Genomic DNA, 21,476 nt, shown 5'->3' on the forward strand with positions numbered 1-21,476 from the left:
GATTTTCCAGGGGAGTTATGTGATTCCTTTGGTTTTGTGAGCAAAGGAAATGAAAAGGAAAACACAGTGAGCGCCGTATTCATCTCTTGCGTGCCATTAGAGCTCTAATGAGGAAAGAAATTGATTGAAATCAGGAGTTCATTAGAGCTGAATCTTAATCAAATACTCAATTGGTGTATTTTTCAAGCAAAAATGCCAAATATTCATTCTATGATTGCAGCCTCTCCGATGGGGGGATTGCTGCTTTTCTTTTCTCTGTTAGCTGAATATATTTGGACTTTGTTGGACCAAACAAGACATTTGAAGATGTCCCCGTGCATTCTGGGAAACTGGCGTTGTCCTTTTTTCCCCGCCGCATTCATTGATAATCAAAATACCCTTTAGCTGCAGAGACCTACATATGATTAATACAAAGTGTATTCTGTTCACATGTATTTTTGTCCTTGGTCATCTTCCTCCCTCCTTCTGCTCCCATCCTTTAGCCCCTCCTTCCCACCGTTGCCAATAGCAACCGGAGGAAAGAGCCGAATACAGTAACACTATCACCTGATCGGCGGGGGAATCCAGCAGGTGTGTGTGCATGCCTGTTACTGTGCACGTGTTTGTCTTTTCCACGCCGCTGACCTACAGTCACAGGCTGACAAGAAACACACACACACACACACACACACACACACACTCACTCACACACACACACACACGCGGTGTAAATGAAGTGACTGTTGGCAGGCTCACAGCTAATTCAGCATGAATATTTAATCAACTGTAAACAAATTACTATTGCACTGAGCGGCGCCAAGTGTGTGTGCCGTGTTAGTGCATGTGTATATGTGTACGTCTGCCCTTGTATCTGTGTGTGTGCACATGTTGCTCTCTCTCTCTCTTTCTTCCTAGTTAATGTGGATGTCTCTCTCTCTCTCTCTCTCTCTTAGGTGTGGATCGGGCAGGAAAACAGACTCAGTGCAAAACAAGTTTTGAGAGCATGTCTGGACAGACTTTTGAGTCAAAGAGTCGTGTTTTTGCCTGCAAGAGGAATGTTGTGACACTAGAGTCGGACCAGCAGCAGCCTGTATCCCTCACATGCAAAATCAAACTATAACAAAGTATAGAACAGAGTTTTTTGGCCCGTGGCCCCTTCAAACAAATCTGTGTGTCCTTGATGTGGACATGATTGTCTCGTTTGTACGATTTAAAAGGCTGGAAGAGGTAAAAGTGTCCAGTATTTCACAAGAAGTAGCAGAAATTTGAGATAATTATGATAAAAAATCAAAATTTCTTGTCTTTCTTTAATGATCATACGACCCCCTTGATTTATCTTGTAGGGGTTCTCCACGCCCAGGTCGGGAACTAGTGACTTAATGGACTGATATTTTAGGCCAACGTCTTAAGAAAAAATGGAAATTTGAACAAACTCAATCTGCTGATGATCATCGTGGTGTGCCAGTTTAATCAGGCAGCAGTACCTTCAGCCTAATTTGGTGCATCAGCAAATGTCACATTCTGGTTAAAGCACATTTCATTTCCTCCAGAAAAAGTATGTCAGCTCTACACATGCAGAACACAGAACACAGGGAGCAACTGACCTGATTCAGTCCAGGACACACACACACACACACACACACACACACACACACACACACAGGTGTGAGTCCTGTGGCTATGAAGACATCACCTTAGTGTCTATGTTGTGTTAAAAACCATCACTTGGACTCAGGTCGTCCTCTATCCTGCATGTCCGGCACAGAGAGCTCTCACCAACACTTTGCGTGTCCACGTCCAACAGCTTTAACACCTCTGTCTGCTCAGTCTGCAGGAAGCCTCACTGAAAAGCAACACCTTTAATGTGATATCAATCGATTTTTTAACTGTTTTTAATCAATGCTGAGCAGCGCTGTAATTCCAGTAGCTGCTCTGGTGTTGTCAGGTGCTCAGGAGGGCAAACTGAATTCTTTCAAATATTCCCCCTCATCCTCACCCAGCGGCTCGTACTCTTCAGCATCTGGTTGCTAATTGATGTTTTCTTGTCTCCTCGTGTGTACATTAGGCCTGCGCCCCCCCCCCTCCTTGCGCGCGCATGCGTGCGTGTGCGCGTTATTTGCTCTCCGTTTAACCTCGGTACAGCGATTCAAGGCGACTCAACCCGGCTTTCAAATCTCTCTTTCTCTCTCTCTCTCTCTCTCTCTTCCTCCCTCTCCTCCTCCCCCCCTGCTCCCTCCTCTTCCTCCTCCACCTCCCCTCCCACCCTCCTCTTCCTACCTGATTCAGATCCGCTCCGACGCTATGCGTAAGACCGCGTCTCTCTCTGCAAGCCGAGCACCACCGGAGAGACCCGCACGCCGCCGCCGCCGCCGCCGCTGCTGCTGCTGACCGCCGGCCGCCTGCGAGCACACGAACGCCGGCTGACGAGCGACCCAGGCCGGGCTAGAGGAGCGGGAGACACCGCTGCTGATTAACCTCCGCCGGAGGAGAAGGGGGGAGACATCAGCGTGCGAAGGTAAATAATATCCATATTTTATCGACACATGAGAGCGCAGAGGGGGTTTATTTGTGCAGAGGAGGTGGCCGACCAGGTCGCCGATTAATGTCTTCGTGTAGCTGACAGCTGAGCCGTCTGAGCCCATTTGGCGAACACGCAGGAGTTGAATTGAATATTGATATTTATTTTGCCGCCGACAGCAAACAGCGATACGGACGGAATGAATGATCAAGCTGGCTGAAGCTCACGACAGCCTGTTGTGCACCCGTTTGTGTTTATTGTTCTTTTTTTTTTCTTTCTTTTTTTTTAATGAGAGCCACAGAAACATGAGTGAACACGCCGAACAGCCACCTGTGCGTGACTCTGCGCTGTTTGTGCCACATTTACGCGTTCAAGTTTGCTGTCATCGGGGGCGGTGAAGTGAGATGCAGACAGGTTTTTTTTTTTTTTTTTTGTTGAATAACGTGTCCACGTCGTAATCAAGGAAACACACACACACACACACACACACACACACACACTTTCTGGCTGTGTTGCACGCTAAAAGACGTCGGTGCGAGCGTGCGTGTGTCAGTGAGACAGTTGTGAAGCGTGCAAACACTTCTGATGTGAGTGCATGTATGCTGCAGGATTGTCCCCCAATCATGAGCCATATGATGATGATGATGATCATCATCATCATCTTCTTCACTGTTGTTGTCATCATTACCAGCATCCCCGTGCTCCATATGCCCTTCATGTTGCTCCTTCATCTTCATCTTCATCTTCATCATCACCACCCTGGTTGTGACTGTCTCTGTGTCACTTGACTAAAGGGCTATTCTGCGTGGTCGTCGGCTGTGTTTTAAATGCACAGGGCCAAGTGTGAGAGCTCGATGCAGGAAGGAGTAAAGAGGAAGGGAGAAAGGAGAAGTGGCCGTCATCGTCTCTCTAACTGGAAGAGAGCGATGGAGGAGGAAGAGGAGTGATTAATAGTAGTAGAGGAAGAGGGAGTTGGGGAAAGACAGTTGTTTATATGTTGTTTAACTTTCAGCAAGGGAGCAGCCAACACCCCCTCACCCCCCCCCACCACCTCCCTCCCTCCCTCCCTTCCAGTGAGCTTTTCTCTCCTAATCAATAATTCATTCCTCCATCTTTTCCAGAGTTGGCCCTGGATAGAGAGATCGGCAAGAGGACGAGTGTGGCGTCCCGGAGCTCGCTGTCTCATCCGTCATCCTCTCCGCTCTTCCTCTACTTTGCCAAGTGTTCGCCTTCGCCAGACTCCTCTCTTTCCTCTTCCTCCTCTCCTCTTTTATTCACAAGTCCTCCTCTCTCTGCAACTAGCAAAACTTTTCCTCCATCCCCACACCGGCGTCCTCTCACCGTCTCCTTCCTTTGCTTCCCACTGTGAGCTTGTCATGGCCTCTAAGCTGAACCCCAACGTCCTGTATGTGGCAGAGCCCGGCGAGTCGCTGGGGTCGCCCCAAGCGGACTCTGAAAGGACTCATATCGTAAGTACTGCTCAAGACAATATAAAGATATGGTTGCTTTGCAAAGTGGGGCTGCATCGGCGAAAATGTCTTAATGCTCTGTGATTAAACATAGGTGGTTCTATGGTGCCAGATTTCCTTTACACGTTTTTAGTTGCATGCCAATTGCACAACTTAAACCCTGCAGAGTCAGAAAATCATACTTAATAGCATCACTCTTAAACCTTTAAACAGCTTAATTTGACCTGCAGCCTCGGCACACAGATTTAAAGACAAGCCAGACTTGTTTATTCCTGTTTTTCTTACTTTTTAAAATGTAAGTTGGCTTGATTTCAAATCATCTCAACTCACACCTGCCTACATATAAATCCAGCTCTACTCACCCTGCAGGATGTCGGCTGCTAAAAGCCATCTTTAAAATATGGTGAAAATGAATTAAAGGGCTTAGAAATTGAAAAATAAACAGTGTTAACATTGTGCGTCTAACTCTTCCCCATATGTGGCCCAGTTACTATCAAAGCAAGCGGTGGAATCTGCTGGGCAAGCAGGAAGTGATGAATCAAAACGTGAACCTTGTGTTCAATGGGGACATCAGAATGAGCACGTCAGGAGAAGTCCGCTCATCTCCACCAAGGTGCAGCAGCCATGGAGTGAATGTGTCACCAAGCACGTCGGCGTCTTAGTTAGTTGTGAGCATGAAGACTTTGTTTTTGTGAGCAGCAACTACAAGTGCCTACGAGCGCAAAACGTCCGACTCCCATGGAAAACTACCACTGATGAACACAGAGGTCATGTCCTAAGTAATCTAGGGGCCCTAAGTGCAGTTTAGATTATATTATTTATAGTTAGACAAAAGGCAAATACCAATATGGTGGATATGGAAAAAAAAAAAAGAAGGATAAAATGAAGAAATGCACGAATAATCGGAACAATTTAACAGTGAACATAATGTATCCCTGGTGGAGCAGAGGACGATCTGAGACGACAGCTTTTAGACCATCATGTCGCAAAACTCTGAGACATGCAACAGTTTATTTATTAGTAAGAAAAACGAAACCGAATGGAAATAATATGACAGTAAAGTAGAAATATTAAAATGAAGAGAAAAAGATCTACAGCCCTTAGCATTTCTGCATGTCCAATATTTGTTTTCTTTTCTGGACCAATCAGCTTGATCATCTCTGGCTTTTAAATTGGACCAAATGTTTGCTTGTTGGCTGTTGAATGCAGTGAAACGATACAGTTGTCAGAGTTTCTCCTAAATCAAACTTGACCGTCACATCCACCACATTTTCAAAGGAGGACATTTTGGTTCCCGGTGTCCTGGGCGGTAAAGGAGTCATTAAATCTGTTACTAATGCTTCCTCTTCTTCCAGGCTGGAGAAGCTGGAGAAGAATCATCAGACAGCGACGGGGAACAAGAGGAAACGTCACACAAGTTGATCCGCAAAGTGTCGACCTCGGGACAGATAAGGGCCAAGGTAGGAAAAGATGGAGTGAAGTGTGTGTGTGTGTGTGTGTGTGTGTGTGTGTGTGTGTGTGTGTGTGTGTGTGTGTGTGTGTGTGTGTGTGTGTGTGTGTGTGTGTGTGTGTGTGTGTGTGTGTGTGTGTGTGTGTGTGTGTGTGTGTGGAGGTGGGACTGTGGGCTCGGCAGAGTTTTATCCATTAAACATGGAGCTTCTGGAATATTATTGAGCTTTGACAGGTTTGTCTGCAACACAGGAAAAGTCAGTAAGCCGGCTTGAATCTTGTATTATAGATGTTGGTTTTTAGCTTTTTTTGGACATTTTCTGAACCTCTTTGAGAGCTTTTTTATCTTTTATTTTAACTTTATACATATTAAAACAGAAGTTCTTAAAGGTAAAAAGCAACATTAGCTAACCAGGGAGGGATACATTATTTAGGTTGATGGAAGTGCTCTTAACTTGGTTAGTGAAAGTCCTGGAAGTGTTCATCAGGGTCACGCTGGGAGCTCTGATTAAGCATTTGAGCTGCTCATTTATTTAACGTTTAAGCATCTCAGCGACGAACAGATGTGTGCATGTGGGTTTGAAGCCGCCTTAAAGCTTCACACTCGACTGTCACACACACTTTTTTGACAAGATTAACTTGTCGGCTGCAGCGATCTGGGGGATCTGTCACTTTATCTGTATCTTTTCTCAGTTTGATTGTCTCACTCTTGTGTAACTTTATCACCACTTAAATCCACTCTTTCATCTTAGCTGACTTCCTGATCAGGTCTGGCCCGCGTCCTGGCTGCGGTAGCTTCCTTTGTTACCGCCACTGCGATGATGAGTTGTGCTCAAATCTCTGATAAGCGATCTGACATAATCCCACAGTGTCTTATTGTTTCCTGATAGCTGCTTATTGGCCTGTGGTCTGCCTTTTACAGTAACATATTGATGGTTTGATATTAGCCTCTTACTGGCAAATACACACTCTCTCTCTCTTTCTCTCACACACACACACACACTCACACACAGAAACAAACAAATCTGGCTCATTAGTTATTGATGAACTAATATCCGGAATGAGAAATGCATTGAAAACACACAGATGATGAATTATCGTGAGCGTGTTTAATCGGTATCCATTACCTACATTGACCATCAACTGCAAATCATGCTATCACGATCAATAGGGAACACAGGATTCACGGCAACCCCTGTTGTCATGGGGACGACATCCCATAACGCCACGTTTGCTCCCGGAGCAGATAATGGTATTGGATATCAGTCTGGTATTGATGAGCTAATCTCATCGGACACCGCGGTAATGTGGTGCTGAGGGTGAAGTGCACGCCCATAGACGGTTGCCATGGTTTCAGGGTCCTCGGTGCATGAGTTATAGGTGGAAAAAAAACTTTATTGATCTTAACACATTTCGGTTTCACCAGTCTGTGGTAAATAGTGTTTTATGTTTCAATCAAATAGACAATAAGGGATAAGAAACACATTTAAAAAATCTAAAGGCAAAACAGGCAGATTAAAATATTTTCAAAGATGTAGTTTTAATCTAACATTAAAATAATGAAGGAAAAGCTTAAACAGGTGATTTGGTAGAAAACTGACATGTTTAACTAAAATAAATTCCCATTAACGTCATCACAGTTAGAATAAAAGCAATTTTCATTCAACAGGAAGTTTAAAAATGCGTTTATATTATTGAAAATGAACTAAAAACCTCCACACGTGTGGTTTTTAAAAGTACTTCTGACGCCGGGACGATGAAAGTCAGTGTTTTTGACAAATGATGTGATGATGTCATCATGCTGCTCTCTTCCCATTGGCTGAAAGAAGCTGCTGCTCAGGCTGACAGGGTCTTGGGTTCACCAGCTGTCAATCAAGTTTGTCAATATTATGATTAGTTGTGTGTGTGTGTGTGTGTGTGTGTGTGTGTGTGTGTGTGCTGATTAGATTGTTTGAGCCTACAGTCATGTGACTTAGATTAAGCTAGTCATCGACTCTGGGATTATGCCTTAGTGACAACAAAGGCCTGAGCGGATTAGTGTGTTTGTGTATCCTGCTTGTTTGTTTGTTTGTTTGCATACACGTGGGCTAGTGTGTGTGTTGATTATAGTGTGTGTGTGTGTGTGTGTGTTTTGAGTGTATTTGACTGCACATATGCAAAGTTTCATGTGTGTGTATTTGGGCGTGTGTGTGTGTGTGTGTGTGGGTTGCTTAATTCTAAAAAGCACCAAAGCATCTCTTAGTCCCCCGCCATGCGTTGCCTCCCTTCATTTTGTCCCCTGCCTGTTCCCGTACTCGTTAGAGCGCCAGCCTGTTGGCGCTCTTGTTAAGAAGGTGCTAATTCTTATCAACTGTGACATGACATCCTGACACCGCTAGATTAATTCAGTTCCTCACCCACGAGTCTCTAAATACTTATACAGATGCAGCGATAGCGCTCGGAAGGCTGGAGACGTTCGTGTCGGCTCTGATTAAACATCTTTTTGGGCTTAGAGACGAGCTTTTTGATTCTGCGGCGTCAGTATCAGCATATTTTAACTCGCTAGAAGTCACCAGGAGTCGCTCCTTACAGTCGTGTCTTCTAGATTTGAGAACAATAGCCTTCAATAATATTTTTTTTTTTTTAGGGTGTGTGTTTTATTGAACTACTTTTTTGCTGCGTCATGTTAGGCCTTGAGGAAATGACATTAAAATCAGCACAAGTTCACCACCCCACCCTGCCAGGTGTACTGCATGTGGCAGGCAAATGCTCGCACTGTCAATGTGTTGCTGCTGCAGTTTTATAGTCTCTGCTGTCATCAAAGGGAATGTGACCTTGGAGATTTGCTAATTGGGAGACTCTATAAAACTCAACCTGTAGAGTCGACTGACGAAAGTGGATTTGGGGAGTGATGCAGACTGATTTGCTGTACGTGTGCGTTCTTGTTTTGACCTGAGGTCTGAAACTCTTTCACTGTTCTTGTAGCTTTGCACCGGCCTGTTTGTGCACAGATGGAACGAGGTCAACCCAGCCCATCCTGCAGGGAGAATCATTTAGTCGTTACAGTTTGTTTTTAATGTAAAAAAAAAAAAAGCTCTTAAGGCGTCACAGTGGCCAAGGTGCTAAGACGTGTATCTCATAACCACAGTACCCCCTGTTCAGGCCTGGCTTCCTGCTGCATGTCATTTCCTTTCTCCCCCCACATTTCCTGTCTGCCTCTCGACCATATACTGCAATGTTTTATATCAATTAAGCTGTCTTGCACATTTTAAAGGCCTTTTAAAGTGAAGAAGAGTTAGTTTGACGCAGTGGGAACTAAATGTGGAGGGAAATGCTTTAGATCATGTCCCTTGTTTATCTGATGTCGTAATTTTCCAATAACGACGGTTAGAAACCAGATACTAGACCGTCAGAGTTCAGATAGTGTCACAGTTAGAACAAGGAAGTCAGTTTCTAATTTTAGTGACCTTTATTTGAAATGTAATAACTGCAGCTTTATGTCCTATTTACTACGACAGTCTGATCAGATACTAACAGCTGTCACTCATTTGACTTTTCTCTTTCTGCTGTTTAGTCATTCTGATAGTGTATAGATAGGGTATAAATGTAATCCTCACGAGGTTAAAAGTACAAGTTGTGTTGTTGACTGCAATGTTTGTTTTGTGCTAACGCGTGCCCTTTGCCATATAACCAGAGAACATGCTGCAGCTCTACATATGACAGCCAATCAATACATGCTGTGATGCTTTACTGTGGTCAACCGTAGCGTAATTCACACTTCAGTATATTTCATTGATGCAGTGATGCATCTGATGGTAGAAACAACAGTGTTTTTGTTCATCAGTTAACTCCCCGGAAGCATTTCAACACTGCATGTGTGGCTTTCAGGGTCACTGGCTTTGAAAACAGAAGAGCAGAAGTTGCTTTTACAACATTCAATTATTTAATTTCCCTTTGGGCAGTAATAAAGTCATTTATCTGTCTATCTATCGGTCTATACTACGTACAGACTTGCTTATCAGACATCTTTACTTCTATCCAAGCAGGACAACTATCCATCCTTGTATCCCTTATTTAATTGCTTAGTCTACAACTGATTGACAACAGTTGAGTAAGGAACAAGTGGGATAACTGGCTGGTCAGAAGAGAAAGAGGAGCAGCACCAAAAACGCAGCCGTTGGCCAACCTCTAACTTTACACACAGAAGTTATAAGTTGGCTCTCATCATTTGTGATTCGCTTGCTTTGCCTCCATTCGAGCAGGACCCACTTGAATTAGTCACGACATAAAGCAGAGAGAAAGTCGACCTGCTGTAGCTGGCTAGCTAACAACAACTTACTTTGATGTGACCAGGCTTTGGCACGGCCGTGCAGGCGACCTCTCGTTGCCTGACTGACCGCGCGGATGATGGACGGCCAAAGCCGAGCGCGGTGTTTGAATTGTGTCGAGCAGCGCTGATCTTGTTTGCCACAGGAAGCAGTTGGCATGGAAACGGACGTGTGATGCCACATTTGAGAAACAAAAATCGCTGCACAAGGCGACTTTTTTTTTTCCAGTTTTGTGCATTCAGTTAGTTTTAAAAGGCAAATTATGAAGTGTGTGACACACCGGAACAAAGGTGTGTAGATGTGTGTGCGTCTCCTTTCTAATCAGTGTTTTATGACCTTTGACCTCCTGATTTTTTTTTTTTCTTTTTGTCTGTCTACCTCTAGGCTCGGTTACATAAGGTTTCACACTCTTTCTCCTTCCTCTTTTTTCCTCCTCCTCCTCCTCCTCCTCCTCCTGTTTGCCTTGCTCTCATTTACCGTGCGGAAAATAAAGGAGACACAGGAAGAGAATGAGGCGGAAGAGCAAACAGCTCCTGTGAATTGTGTGTGTTTGTGATTGTGATTTCTGTGTGTGTGTGTGTGTGTGTGTGTGTGTGTGTGGCACCACCGCTGTGGCTTTGAGTAGGCCGATCACGCAAGCTGTAATGGACGTGCACATGAAAGTACACACACACACACACACACACACACACACACACACACACAGAAAAGGGCAGTCCCTTCATTATGTTTCTTTCCATGTGAGGCAAGGTACACAGGACATCTCCTCCCCTTTGTTTCTTCATTCTGCCGTTCTATCTCTCTCTCCTGCAGCCTCTTTCCTCTTGTTTCCATCACTTCCTCTATCTCTGCCCTTCACTCTCTTTAGTTCATTTTTTATATCTAATTTTTCCATTTTTATTTATATCTCAGCAGGTCTTTCCAGCAAGACTTTATTCTTCCAAACATAAATATATAATTCAAAATAGCATTAGAATAAAAGCCAGCAGCCTCTTCTCTATCACACTCTTCCAACTTCTGATAAAAAGTAAGAGATAATAATATTTTCCCTTTTACCATTTTTGGACCTGGATGTCTTTTATAGATGTGAGCAATCAATAAATCTTAACTTTTCCCTGCTTCCCAACCAAACATGTTTCCTTCTAAAATAGCAGCACCACTTCAGATTATATAATCAGTCGTATTTCTGGCATTTTGAGTGGTGACCAACAGGTAACACTACTTTTTATTTATTTTTTTTTCCATTCCTGTGGATTTCCTGCACGGTGCTTTGGAAATCAAACCCCCACTATATTTGTTCTTTTTTATCTGCCTCTCGCTCCCAGTGCAGAAATCTGTGTGGGTGTTCACTGCAATGGAGATGAGGACGAGTTATGGGTGCGTGTGTGTGCGTGTGTGTGTGGGACGGTAAACAGAAAATGGCTTGAGGAGAGTGCATGAGTGTGTGGGATGTCCAGCGTTGTGTGTGTGTGTGTGTGTGCGCTTTGATTTATGCCCTTGGCTTGATGCGATACAGCTGCAATAGTGTGTGGGTCAATACTGAGAGAGAGAGAGAGGTGGAGGCAGAGATGAGGAGAGAGCGATGGAGATAGACAAAAGGGAGAAAATTAGTAAGTGGATGAAGGAGAGAGACGGAGGCAGAGTGGAAAGTAGCAGAGAGAGAGACAGATCCAGTTATATAAGAAATCCACACAGCAAACAGCAGGCTCTAATACCCATATTTACCCTCCCAACAGGTTGGCAGGACTGTAGAGGAGGCGGCCTGACTATTTAAGATGTGTTGTTCAGTTGCTGGTACAAAGATTGCACTAAAGACTTTGTTAAGGCTGAACAAACATGCTGAATGCAGTTTTTACCCCATAAAACACTTTGAAAAGCCCTTTTTATGAATGTTTTGAATAGTTTAAATTGGCTGTCTTTCTTCTTCTCCTGTTTTATTGGCCGTTGCTGCCTTTTACATTTACTTGTTGAGACGCAGAGTTAAACCAAGGGATGTGTTTTTGTTGGATATGACAAAGATCCACAGCCAGTGTTTGAGGTAAATGCCAGATTTATTGATTATTGCTTATTTGGATGTGTTTTAGCTTCTAGAGAGGGGGATGCTGGTCTTCCAGAGGTCCACACAAAACAGCAAAAATAAAAGTTAATAATTCGAAACTCGCACAGGGAAACGAGAGTTGCGAGTCCACCGCTGCCTCTATTGGTTAGTTTGCCTGTTGTTTGTTGTTGTGTGACTTTGATGCCTTAGATGGTAAATTTGGATCCAAACTAACATGTTAATTTATGGATTGAGGCAGCAGTAGCTCGGTGGTCCGTAGATTAAAATTACTGTTTTCGTCTATGGAGTCTGGTGGCTTTGAAGCACGCGAAAGGAAAGCGCTTCAGTTCAAAAAGAGCTGTCTGACGGCAACGTGAAGCGGTGCAAATATCCTAAATGTAGCATAAACTTATTCTTTTTCTTTAGTGGGCCATTTTGTAGGTGGCTAAAATAAGTTTTTCTGCTGCCTCCTGCCACATCTTACTTAGTATTTGGCTTAGAGTCTGTCATGGGACTCCTGTCTGCCAAATGGGGGGTTACTGTAGGTAATACTCTAACTATGGCATCCCTGTAAGGGTCATATCTTTGAAATAGTTTGAGCAGTGAATTAACATTTAAATTTTTCATTCAACTCATTCAAACCAGCAGATACAAACCAAACATCACTGTTTGTATTTTATAGCTACTCTACGGTAAAGCAGCTGACTTACCAGAACCCACAATGGACACTGAGTGTATTATTGATTTGCTATAATGAAATCACTGTGTATGTGCTGTTAATCATACAATCATGAGTGTATTCAACCAAGCACATTGACAAACACACACACACAAACACACAGGCTCAGTCTAAATGCTGAGTTGGCCTGTCTCCCTGCCTGCCTGCCTGTGTTTGTTAACTGGAGCCTTCCAACTCAGTTTCTATTGATTTGACCTCATGTTCCCCCCGAGGCATCACACCACTCCAGCCAGGACACTGTTCACAGTCAAGAAAAGCAGGAAGTCCTCGAAAACTCCACTTTGCATTCAAGCGAAGTAGGAAGTCCTTAAAAAGCTCTGAGGAGAAGAGTTTGTGAGTTTTACATTGTGTTTCCTCGACCGCAATAAAACAAGAATTTCTTTACAACTTGACTCTTTTTTTTATATATTAATAAAAAGTGCAAAAGAAGCAGTTTTCTCAAATCACGAAGATCTCATTTAGGAGGAGAAGTTCAGTCACTTCAGTGCAAATGTAGGTGAGAAAACACCAGTTTTTAGAAACTAAACAGGCCCTGACTGGATCCAAATAATGATTTTTGTCTGTCAGGGTTGAGAAATGGATCAAAAATACAGCATAAAAAAAGTTACTGACGCAAACAACTCACTCACCTCACCAGTCTTTTTATATTATTTTTCAAAAAGAGGAAACCTTTTTTGAGACGTGGCTTCACTCCCCTTCACTTCCCTGCTCTATTTTTTTTTTTAACCCTCTTTTCAGTGTTTATCTTTTGTGTCCCGTCTTATTTCAATTCCTCTCTTTCATTGCTGCCACCTGGTCGTGCTTTATTCCTCCTGCCTTGATCTCTACATGCTCCCTGTCTCTCTCTTCTCTGAGCTCCATTGTTCATCATCCCATCTTTCCTTTCTTTCCTTTCATCCTGTCCTCCCTTCATCCGTCTGCTCTGCTGCTCGATACTTCTCCCATTTTCTTTTCTCCTTCTATCTCCGGGTCTTTAATCTGCATGCCTCTCTGTTTTCATGCAACTCTTTTCTGACACATTTTCTTTCTCTCTCGCTTCCTTGCAGCCACTCGCTTTCATGATCAGTCTGGCTTACTTCCTTCATTTCAATTTAATCAATAGCCGTCAGACCAGACGCTACATGAAAAAAGCTTTTATATGTTTGAAGTTTGCCCAGGTTTTTCTTTTTATGATTTTTGGCTTGACGGGTCAAGAATAAATTGTCTGGCTCAACTTTTAAGACGCAGGCAAGAGGTCCTAAAAGTGCCAGAATATTGAGAAGTTTAAACATCTACACTGCCGGGACAACTGAGCGAACTGTGTCTACTGAAGAAGACCATATCAGACGGTCAAAAGCTGTGGAACGAGCATGTTAGTGGACCTTGAGTAGGGATTGTTTAGTCAGAGTTGCCAATCACAAAATACAGTTTCTCTGAATGTTGCTTAGCCCACAACATTAGCACTTAAAGTATTTTTTAGAAATAATTAAACATTCAGAATGGAAACGAATAGGATTCATCCTAGTTACAAATAATTATTTATCCATTGTTTTTTATTTGTTCATGGAGTCCATTATAGATAAAAGGTGTGTGTGTGTGTGTGTGTGGGGGGGTAATAAAATAGTTTGTGGAGATGCACATATCTAAGCACAATAAGTCAAAGGTGCTGTACAGATTAAACATAGAAAATAGAATTACATGGTGGTAATTAATGTTAATGGGAGCATTTTCTAGTGTGAGGGGAAAAAATGAAACAGCAGGTTGTCAGAAGGCGAAAGTCAACCAATGCAACCAGAAAATCACTACAAAACCCCAAAATGCATTGCCAATAGTCAGGCGTGTACACAATAGGCTGAATAGACTTTTGGTCCACAAAGATATTTCGGCCTCCAAAGCTGCTTTAATGAAACTTCATGTCCTGGAAGACATTTTGTGTCACGTGTGCTGTTTACTTTTTTTCCACTTTAAAGAGCTTCACCTCAAAGACCACATCACTCTTTTAACAATTATAAATGTGGAACATGAATGTCTCAAAGATTTATATATCGGCAGCAAAAATGTGGATGAGGAGGTGAGAGAGGTCAGTTTACTTGCCTTTGTGTCTCTGTATTGATCTCACACCGTCTCTCCATCACTCTTGTTCCTGCTGCTTTTATGTAGCTCTCCTTAATAAATCTGTTTTCTGTCTTTTCCCTCTCCGTCCTGCCCCGTCGTTCTTCCTCCCTCCCGAGGCTGCGAAGTCTAAAACACCATTAGACTTCAGTGTGCAACAGGCTGGTTAAGGAAAGTGTGTGTGTGTGTGAGTGTGTGTGTGTGTGTGTGAGACAAAGTTGATGAGTTATCTACAGCTACAGTCTGTCATAGTGACACTCACATTGGAAATGTGCTAATGATGAGGAGACAACAATATCTTTAGTGTGTTTCTGTGTGTGTGTGTGTCTCGTCACTAATGAGCCAATTTGCACTCTCAATCAGTAGCAGATGTGTGTGTGTGTGTGTGTGTGTGTGTGTGTGTTGTCAGTAATGAGCGAAGTTACTCTCGGTTAAACCGTGCAGCGACATTAGTGTTTAAAAAAACTCAAGTGGAAATGCAGAAATCAGTGTCGAAATATTGCTTAACAAGATTTTTAAGCTTAGCTGTGGTGGAAGAAGAGTTGGTGTGTCGATTAATGAGATTTGACGAAGAGCATTGGAAACACAGTTGGTGAACAAATGATGGAGACCTGGTTGCTATTGTGTTTGTGAAAAAGCCCTCGAAATTATACTGCCAAAGCAGTCTGGTTTAGTCAGGCCGGGTTTTAAAGCTACAGGTGATGTAGTTCAGAACATCCTGGTCTGTCCTGATCTCAACGAGAACTATTTGTATTACTATTACTTACTGTTTTCTATTATTCACCATTTTTAGTACTTCAGTACAGTTTAAGGGTGCTGCTCTTCGGGAGCAAACGGAGCATCTGGTTCTAATAGTTGATGCTCGGCTAACGTGAGCCTCTGCCCTCTATTTGCAACAACAAGCATGCTGTTTTTGTTGGCTCTCTTCCTTTGTTTTAGCATTTAAATTTGTTCAACATTGTGTATTTGCAAAGTGTAAGAATATGATCGGCTACGGCTGCGACACTGACTTGCACTCAGAAATGTGCCACAGACTGTTGGACCGGTGGAGTAAATGTCACTTTTGCAAGAAAGGAATAAAATGAAACTGAATTAAAGGGAAATGAAGGACATGCAAAGAAAGAACATCTAATAAAACTGTAGGATCCATCTGAGAAACCTGCAAAACGTGGTCACACTCTTTTTTTTTTTTTTTGGCGATGCATTAGCTTAACTTAACACAGCATGTCGTGCATGTAGGGCCACTCAGTCACTCAAGCAGGCGTCCGTTAATGAGGCCACAGCATTTCCTCTGATGCTCTGCTGCTGTCTCTGGGTGCAGCAGGGTCACAGTCACTCGTACTTCTCTCCACTTTGTATTTCTTCTTTGCCAGTTTCCCCTTTTTTGTTTTTTAAAGTTTATTTCTTCTTCTTTTCTTTTCTTTGTTTTTACGCCTCTTGTTTTTTTTTAACCTTCTATATCTTTATCTTTCTATCACTGTGTCCCAAAAATAGACTCACTGTTGGTTTTCGTCAGACTCTTTCACTTGAAACCTTTTTAACAGGAAGGAAGAGACAGTCGCTAGAACACACAGTCACACACACACTTGCGTAAATACATACGCAACTGTGCTGCTGTTGCAGTACTGCTGCCCCGAGAAATCAGATAAATCTCATGGTTTAGTTTATTCTCTTTGACTGCAGCTTGCAAAATCAGATGCTTTTGTTGACCTGCTTGTGTTTGTGTTGTGTTTGAGTTCACGTGTGTGTGTGTGTGTGTGTGTGTGTGTGTGTGTCCACGGCCTGTCACAGCCCCTGACTTGAAGTACCGCGTGAAGAGTAGAGGTCTGAGTCAGCAGCATGAAAAAACACATCTGTTAATGACACTTGATGTGACAGCTGTTCCGTGTGTGAGTGTGTGTGTTTGTGTCTTTGCCAAAAAAAGAGAGAGAGAAAGAGGTCATGTGTTCAGTCTTTTTCACACCAGCTCTATTATATAAGTACATTTCCTGCAATTACAGTGATCACAATTATTATGAATATCATGGCCACTGCTTACCTGCTGCATCACTTTACATCTTTTACTCTGCAGTGGGGTAAAGTCCCCCCCCCCCAACACGCTATCCCCATTTGAATGATTATTATGTCTCGCCCTCTTTGCGACGACAGGCTTATCTTCAAGCGCAGCCATTCAGGACAGATGTAAACACTTTCGCCTTAAGATGTGGTCGAATGACATTTTGTAAGAACCCGTTTTTTCCCCTTTAAGCAGCTGACGACTGGAGTCTGCCTTCATACTGAAACCAGCTCTTTCAACAGCGTTACAAGCAATTCTTGAATGAAAAAACCTGTAAAAATGTGAACTTGTTGTAGATCATTAGTGTGATAGTCAGCTCGGTGCTTCCCTCTTGGAGATACAATGTTAGTCAGACTGTAGGAAAGTGTTTGATGTGCCTTCGTTCTGTGAGAAGACACCTTTTGTATGTCATGAACTTGTGTTGGCGTGCGTTTCACTTCCTGCGCAGGGTGAAGTGCAGGAGGACTCCCCTTTGTGTTCCCTGTTGGTTATCTTCATAGTGGCAGTAATGGAAACTTTACTACTGCAGCCGCTAATGCTAATTCTGTTGCTGAGGCCATATGCGTGTGTGTATAAACAGTCATAGGTAGAATAACCATATCAAAGATAAATAAAAATGCTGTTTCAGTGCTGAGGCCAAATGAGGCCATCCTGTGGATGTGTGGGTTTCTTACAACATGCAAATACTAGGACTATCTAACCTGCACCGTGACCACGCGCTTAAACACGCCCAGGCCTTCAATCACCTGTTGGACACTGAAGCACTGCACAGTAGATTTGATAGTTTTTAAGGATAAAAGGTCAAAAAAGAAAAACAGTTGGGGGGTTGAGAAGCAGAAAATATCAAGGTAGCGATTAAAAAAAACAATGTATTTCAGGGGTTTGATGGATCAGACAGACAAAGACTGAGTTATCAGCGAATTTTACTGGAAACAGAGTCTGAGTAACACTGAGAGAGACTGAGGCGGAGATCGAGAGTACACAGGAGGAGGGCGACTGTACTGGAAGGATGTGGCTGCCCTTCTAAAAACAACACATTTTATTTTTACACAGCTGTGTGTGAGGTTTTGTCATATTGAAAGCGACAGACGCAGCAAGAGATACAGATAGCTGGATGGATAGATGATGGAAAAGCGCAAGAGCGGAAAAGGGAACTCGACTAAAAATGAATTTGCTCCTGTTATAGAGTTTCTGAGGTGAATCTACTGAGGATTGTAAAATAGCAGGGGTCTACTTCTCCTTCCTTTCTCTTCTCCCCCCTTCTGTCGTCCCTCCGTCCATCTGGTCAACACATATTTTATTTTAAAAGTTAATAAATTAAGTGTTCTTGCATCTGTTTGCACACACACAAGAAGAAAGTACGCTGTTGTGTTTCAGGTGTAGCTGCTCAAAGCAAATCCTTTTTTCGGTGTGAACGCTCACTCCATGTTTACACACGTCCATCTAAAGCTGGTATGGTTTTATTCAAATAAAACATTGTTTGTATTCTGTTGCTAATTCAAGTAATACATTTGGATCGCTGACTCAGATGTAGCTCAAAATATGTCCGGCATTGTTTTTGTCCTGATCAAATGTTAAGTAAAATATTCCTGATTCTAGTTCATGATTTTGCCAACTTGTTTTTCCCATTAGAGATTATAATTCATGTGTGTAGCCGTATGTCGGCAGCTAATCTCACACACTACTGGACAAGTGCATTTATGTCTGTTTATGTCAACCTCATGGTCGGTAACCTATTTCATCACCTGTCTTATATCATCAGTTCATGGTTTAAGTCGATTTTAAGACAAACAGTTTCTGGTTCCATCTTTTTTATATATGATAGTATCTTGAAAATCTGAGTTATGGACTAGTTATTAGACAAACAGGCTGAAGACGTCACTTAGGGCTCTGGAACATTCTGATTTTCTGGTTTAATAGGCCAAACGATCATCAAATGATTGATAAATACATCCACAGATTAATCAAAGGTGGATTCATGGTATTAATAAGCTCACTTGGACGAACCGATGAGAGGCGTCATGATCTCAGCTCACACTCGCTTTCATCAGCTAATTAATTAATCAACTTTGTGCAATAATCCAGCGCTTTTTTAAAGGAGATGTCAAGTACAGCCTGTACTTCCTGTGTAGGTCTGGCTTCCACACTTCCTGCTGGCGTCCGTCCCCTGCACCTTAATTTCATTTAAGCAAATCTATAGCACCTCAATTAGTGAAGATGGGACGCTGTGGTGTTGATCCAGCTCCACTTTGTGACTCAAGCTGATGAAGCACACAAATCTCGCTTAGTCCAGCTTTTAAACGCCGCATTTATTTAATTTTTTTTTTTTTGCACCCTGTTGCATTTACTCTAATGAGAAAAAAGAAGTCATCAGCAATTAAAGTGTCTTTTTAATCTCAGCCAGCAGTGCTTTTTTAATTTTTGTCTTTTTAATTTTTTTGACTGGGTGCTTGGCTTCGTTGGCCTGCGGAGGCTTTCCAGGCTTGGAGAGAGGCTTCCTCCCCCCTGCGACTTCGGGCCAAGGACACAACTGGCACAAAAAGATGAGCACAAGGCGATTTATAATCATATTAGAGAGGAACGCTTACCCAGCCCGAAGTCGCACAAGCGCCAATTTCTCTCCATTTCCATCTCAATCTCGCTCCCTGACTCGGCCTTTTGTCTCTCGCTGCCTCTGCGTCTGCCACTCTCTGCTCCCTTAGTCATCAAGCTTAAAGCTGAGCCAGACAGTGAATCATATTAGATTTAGATGTATTGGCAAGTTATCAGAAAGACAACAAATACCCCCATTTCTTTTTTCTTTCCCTTCTTAGCTTCTCAATCTGGGTAATGAAGTCGCTCACAAATTGGCTGCATGCAAACGCGCACACACACACACACACACACACACTATCCCCTTAATACACAAAAACACTCACATGTACGCACACACAGTGCACAGACTCAATGGGTTTTACCATGAAACTGATGTATGCAGAAGAAAAAGCCACATCCTTTGAAACGCGGAGCAGGGGCAGAAGGAGCTTACTGTTTGCTAAACAAAGAGCTGATCGAATATCACTGGAAACAATGAGAGGAGAAGGAGGGGTGGACGCAGAGAGAGAAAGGGGAGAAGAAGAAGAGGGAGGAGATGGAGAGGTGTGCGTTTATTGGGTGTAATGGAGGGGAGGTAGCGCTGTTAAATCCTAGCTTCATTGTATTTAAAGTGTGTGTGTGTGTGTGACCGAAAGACAGAGGATTGTCTGCCGGTGTTTCATTTTCAACACCAAAAGCTGTCCTATATACCGTGTGTGTGTGTGTGTGTGTGTGTGTGTGTGTGTGTGTGTGTGTGTGTGTGTGAGTGCACTTCCCTCACACACAGATAGACACACACCTCACTGGGAGAGCGTGCGGTAAATCTGCTTGTGAAGAAAGACAAGACTGTAGCTCAGGATTGCAGCCTGTAAGCGCCTTCCTGAGTGTGTGTGTGTGTGTGTGTGTGTGTATAGAGTTTATGGGTATGTATGCGTATGCAAATAAGTGCACAAACACGTAAATACCAACATGTTTTATCCCAGACACGTGTACAGTAGTGTGTATGAATAGCTCAACAGATAGTAAGCACAGCGCAGAACAAAGAAGTGTCATTTTCACATCGATCCTCATCGACTGTGTTGCTCTAATCGCTCGAGATGCCTTGAAGCTTCTCGTCAAAACGATTTTGTTTCTCTTTACCAAAGATCGACTGGTTGGAAATATTTTTCCACAGTGGTCGTTGACACCGGGGATATTCTTTGAAATGCCAGAAAATAGAGAAACATGTTCATCACAGTTCTCTACAACCCAAGATGACCTCGATCAATAAATTCAAACCCTAAGGATTTACAAAGAAACAAATATTGGTGTTTTCTCTATATATTCCAGAATCACAGACCAGCACATCGAATTGTTGCCAATGTTGACTAATGTGCAGGACATTTCACTAAAATCACCAGAATTAATTAAAAGTTTTCAGCTTTTTCCTCTTAAAAAGTGCCCATTTTGCTGCTTTGTGCCAAAGAGATGTCAGCGTGTACACTTGGGGAAATGTGATTACAGGACGTGATTCATGTATTTAAGGACCTCATGGTAGTCGAATCGTCGCTGCTAATACACAAAGCGACAAACACTTTTCAGCAGCTTGCTTTTGCACGTTCCCATCGTGACACTGAAACGCAGGCACGCTGATTTTTCCGCTATTTTGGGGATGTGGGCGTTTTACCAGACAGGAACGAAAAGTTGCCATCAAGTTGCATTACAGGAAGTACAGAGCCCTGTGTTTTGGAGCTTGACCCACACTATGGAGTGAAAAGTCCTCATGTAAAAGGCTTTTGGTGCTTTGATTTTAATGAAGTGTCTTCAGTGGACCACTGATCCCAGCACATTGTGTAGATGACCTCCCACTTCGGACTGAATAAATGAATTACATTGGCTAGAAGGGACCCACAGTCTTCTCGGTGATGATCTCATTACATTAAAATAATTAGAACAACCTCTAATGCTGGATTGTTAAACTTTTTTAAACTGAACTTTCAAAGTTGACATTTGATGCATTTGAAACCATAGTTTACTTTTAAACTTTTACAGTTATATCGAGAGAATTCGTTGTTTTGCTTTTTTTTTTCTTTATTGTCACAAAAAACATGTTAATGATGCCATTTTATTACCTGTGGCTTCGTCACATCGCAGATAACCTGTGTGATCGAGCTCTCACATGAGAGTCATGCGTTACAGTAAAACATCAGGTGTGCAAGTCTGTGGAAGCGGGTGCCTGTGTGTGCAGCGTGTCTGCAGATGAATGCACATGATAAG

The 21,476-nt window shown here is 42.8% G+C and overlaps 1 protein-coding gene across 1 annotated transcript in view; it reads left to right on the forward strand.

The window, feature by feature from the left end:
* Positions 1 to 5,327: 5,327 nt before the first annotated feature.
* Positions 5,328 to 21,476, forward strand: part of LOC139222590 (diacylglycerol kinase delta) — a 59,888-nt gene continuing 43,739 nt past the window's right edge. The window contains exon 1 of the mRNA XM_070854392.1: positions 5,328 to 5,426. The gene's annotated coding sequence lies outside the window, so the exon portion shown is untranslated. The remainder of the gene's footprint in view (positions 5,427 to 21,476) is intronic.

Source organism: Pempheris klunzingeri, chromosome 23 (assembly GCF_042242105.1).
Source record: "Pempheris klunzingeri isolate RE-2024b chromosome 23, fPemKlu1.hap1, whole genome shotgun sequence".
Taxonomy (NCBI): domain Eukaryota; kingdom Metazoa; phylum Chordata; class Actinopteri; order Acropomatiformes; family Pempheridae; genus Pempheris; species Pempheris klunzingeri.